The sequence below is a fragment of the Callospermophilus lateralis genome, chromosome 5 (assembly GCF_048772815.1).
Source record: "Callospermophilus lateralis isolate mCalLat2 chromosome 5, mCalLat2.hap1, whole genome shotgun sequence".
Classification (NCBI taxonomy): domain Eukaryota; kingdom Metazoa; phylum Chordata; class Mammalia; order Rodentia; family Sciuridae; genus Callospermophilus; species Callospermophilus lateralis.
Window position 1 is genome coordinate 12,111,236 of NC_135309.1, and position 4,924 is coordinate 12,116,159.

Below are 4,924 nucleotides of genomic sequence, written 5' to 3' on the forward strand. Positions count from 1 at the left end.
AACAGGCAGGACATTCCACGTTTCTGTGAGAGAATACAGTTTACCTTTCTATCACATTTTTTTCAAATAATGTGAAAATAAAACATTGATAGTTTATATTTTTAGAAGGATGATTTTGATTGGCAATTCTTTCCTTTGAGAAATGAGATAGAGAGGTGATTTACTAGATAATTCTAACCAATATTTGAAGAATTTACAGCAATCTTTCTCAAACTCTTTTGAAGAACTGAAGAGAAGGTAACACTCTCACTTCATGCTGAGAGGCAAATCATTTCCCTGAAACCTCAACCATGGAAATTAAAATAAAAGAAAGCAAAAGAGAAATATCCCCAAGTGACTAGTAACTCAAAAATCCTGAAGAATAAAAAAAAAAAAACTAGCAGATTGAAGTGGACAGCACCTTTAAAAAAAGCCATACTCCTGAGCAGATGAGATTTATACATGGCATGCAAGGATGGTTTAACCTATGTCAATCAATGTAATACAACAAATTAAAAAAATGAATACAAAAATTATGATCATTAAAATTGATGTAGAAACATTTACCAAAACTGAACAAGATAAAAATGTACATTAAAGTAGGAATAGGAGGCAAATACATCAACATAGTCAAAGGCAGGCATAAAAAGCCCACAGATAACACCAAATGCAATAGAGAGATGAAATCTGTGCATCTAAGATCAGGAATAAGGCAAGGTCCCCTCTCTCAGCACTACTGCATAACAGAACATAGGATGTTACATTCTATCCAGAGGAGACAGATATGTAGAAGCAGCAGGAGGCATTCAGACTCATTAGCACACTTACCACTTCACATAGTTATCATTATTTTGGTCTGTGGTGAGAACATTTAGGATCTGCCCTCTTCAACTATCAAGTACACAGTACCCTGAGTACAGTCTTCATGCTGGGCAGTTGCTGAGCAGAACTTACTGACCCCACACAACATCCCTCCATTTCAGCCTCACATACTTATGTGGGCTCAAAATTTTCAGATATCACATACAAAAAGTTTAATTATAATTATCATTTTGTGCATACTACACATATGCCTCCCAAGTACCTGAAACAGGTATATCTTATATACATCTATATGACATACACATGTAATATATGTATGTAATAAAACATAGAAAAATTTCTGAAAATTTGTATGAAATCACAAACTTTACATGTTCACAGACATAATGGGAAAGAAAAACAAAGTTGGAGGCATTCCACTTTATCATTTAAGGTATTTTTACAAAGCCATTGCAATCTACAGGATAGCACTGGCATAAAACCAGTAACCCAAGCAAATGGAACAGAGTAGACAGGTCAGAAATATTCTAAATATATGTAATCAGGTTGACAAATTTTCAACAAGGGCATATTTATATAGTAAATGTAAGCAAATTTTGTTGTTTCATTATACATCTATTAGATGGAAAAAATACCACTCTGAATATTCTTTTTAACAGCACTCTTTTTGTTTCCTTTTTCCTACAGCTCAACCGAGGTGTGTTTCACCACTGAACTACGTTCACTGCCATTTTAATTTTTGACCTTGAGGCAGGGTCTTGCTCCATTGCCAGACTGGCCTAGAACTTTTGATCATCCTGCCTTAGGCTCTAAAGTCACTGGGATCACAGGCGTGCACCACTGTACCAGGCCTCAACTACACCCTCAAAGAGAAACAATCAATTCTAACTCCTCACAGTTCTACAAAGTCACTGCAAATGCTGGATTCATAAACACTGCGCCGTTGCCATCATGAGAAATGCAGTTTAGGCCCTGAGAACTCTGATTGCAACTGATCACAGCCTTTTCACCAACCAACTACACACATACCCTGTTCTGTGCATGTTTCTGGGAGAGGACCTGCTGTTCAATGCACCTCATCACTGTCAGCGTTGTGATGCAGGCCACATAAAGCTCATCTAATTGTAAGACACATCAGAACCTAATAGTGCTCATGGACACTGGAATGTAGGTGAACACCACACATGGGTGGCCTTCTGGACAGCAAAGCACCAAGAGCATAGTAACTAGAGCAGAGAGCCAGGACCTTGACAGAGAGAGAGGACACTGGTGTATGAACTGAGAGCCCAAAGAAGAAGAAGAAGGCAGAGTCCTGCTGCATCCTTCCTAAACCAGGATTATTCATTGGGGTAACTAAAATAGTGCACTGTTCTTGAATTTTAGGAGTGGTCGTTAAGGGCTGCAAGTAGAGAGTCTGGGGTCACATTTGTGGGTAAATCACAAAAAGCAAACTCACAAACACAGAATCTGCGAAGAAAGTTCAACTGTATGCAGTTTGATATAAAGAAGTCTGATAAATAAAATTATGAACCTATGACAAGAAATTGCCTCAAATGAAGAAACAACAAAAATTAGGGAAATTGTTTGCATATATCACAAATGTGCTGCTAAAATGTTACCTTTAATTATATATATATCAGGTGTAAGGATTGAAATTTTAAAAGAACTTAAAATATGTTTAGAGATGACAACATTTTACATGTAAAAAAACCCTGAAAATTTACCAAAAAATTTGTTGGAACGGACAATTAATTCCAAGAAGTCTAAAGATACAAACTCAACACTCAAAATTTTATAATTTGCATTAACAATAACAAATCACAAAAGGAAATTAAAAAAGTGATCTCATTCAATTATGTATCAAGAAGGATAAAGTACATTTAATCAAATCTTAATGATTTTTACATGAAAGTATAATAAAATCATTGTCCAAATAAATTAAAGTTATACATAAGTAGAATAATGTTCCATGCCTGTGGATAAGAAGTCTTAATGTTATTAAAATAACTTTAGTTTCTAAAATACTCTACAGATTCAATGAATCATTCTCAAAATTTTTTTATTCATCTTTTTCTTTCAGAAACAAAAAAGTATTATAAAATTCATATAGAATAAAACTGTCCTGAAAAGCTAAAATAGTCTTGAAGAAAAATGAGCAAAATTAAAGGTCTCACACTGAGGTTTCCAAACATACAAGAGGGAGATTATTTATGACAGCACCTGCATCCCTCACACAGTGCAAACAGCAGAAGGTCCAGCCTCACAGCAGCCCTTCCACTCTGGGCCTGGAGATTTTAAACAAGGATGCTGAGATTACCCAATAGGGAGTCAGGCTTCTCCATTGCATGGTACAGGGACCTCCGCAAAAGAGTGACTTGGGCCTCTATACCACACCTGATCTTAGCTCAAAATGCACAAAGGCCTAAATGTGAGCCTTAAATCCATTGAACTCCTACAAGAAAGACCTGTGATAAAGCTCCAGGACTCAGGACATGATCACAGTTTCATGAATCTGAACCTAAATGCAGAGGAAAAAAAATGAAAACTACATCAAACTTAAAACCCTCTGCATATAAAAAATATTGTAAGATTGGAAAGGCAATCTGCCTGTGGGATGGGAAAGAGAAATCTGCATCTGATACAGAATTTTATTCTAGATGTAAGTGACTTCTATATTCAATCACAATGAGCCTGATTAAAAATGGGCAAGTGACAGATATTTTCTCCAGAGATAAAGCAAAGCACATCCCTGTGTGGGTGAACATGCACATGTGTGAGTGTGAGCATGCATGGGGATGTCTATCACTGGGCATTTCCCAGCACTGCTGCTCACTTCACGTGGTTGCTTATGGAATAGAAACATACCACCCTACCCTGCAAAGTGTAGAACACATAGCACATGGCAGTTTTATTCAGACACATCAAAAATTAACAGGAAGTTCCTCTCCTTCCTAATGACCTCTACCTTGGTAAATAAAAAGTGTTTGAGTGAGTCAATAACTCTAATTTATTTTCTCAGAAACTTTTTTCTAAAATTACTTACCAATTCACAATTTCCCAGTTTTATGGGATTTTATAAAATTACAATAATAGAATACTTCTATCCCAGCTACTTACGCTATCTTTTGTGATATCTTTCCTCCAGGCTCCAGGAGGAAAGACTGTGCTGTTTACTTCACTGTTCTAACTGGAGCAACTAGAATTGCATGTGGATGAAATACAAACATACCAAATAAAGTAATGTGTGCTTCCTCCCTTCACCCCAGAACATGGAGTGGGTACTACCCATTGTTATCATGGTGGGCAGAGTTTGGCATAGCTACTCACATGTGGGAAGTGAAACTTCCACAACCTCAGCCTCTCAACTCTGGGGTAGAATGAAGGCAGTCACAGAGGCCTTGCAGATGGAGAGGGAGGAGAATCAGCCATCTCCACATAGCATAGTAGTCACAGCTGTGACACTGCCATGCATAATGTTTCTTCACTCTTTTCCATTAGATGAAATAACCCTGATGTAGACAATAACACTTGATCTCAGGTGGTGAGGCATGAACCAGCTAACTCCAGAGCGCTGAGAGCGGTCATCTCTTCAGGGGCCTCCCTTCTTCCTGGACATTAGTGATGCAGAACCTCACAAAATGAAGGAAATCTCACCAACAACAAGGTAAAATTATGAACCTGAATTTTTTGATGTATTTGAGAACTTAACGTGCATGGCACGGATTATAATTTTTTTCCAATACAATTTTTGAATGTCTTCCCAAATTAGCAAACCATGTAACCTTTTTAAAATTTTTTTAGTTTGTCCTCAAACACAATGAATTTAATTAATTTTTACTGAGAAACCTGTTTCATATTGTCCAAAATGGTAAACAGAAGATAAGAGATAGAGAAAATATAAAGCAGCCTGTGTACATTTCTATGCACACCTCCATGTAACTAATTAGTTGTCTCCATTTCCTTCCACATAGCTAGTATACAGGTAATATGCAGATATAGCTCTTTTATCTACATGTGCACAAACTGTTATGGGGAAGACCACTCAGAAAACATAACAAGTCCATTTTGTTCAAATTGAAGAGTGTTTATTTACCTGGCCAGCCAGCAACTGCTCCCTACAGCA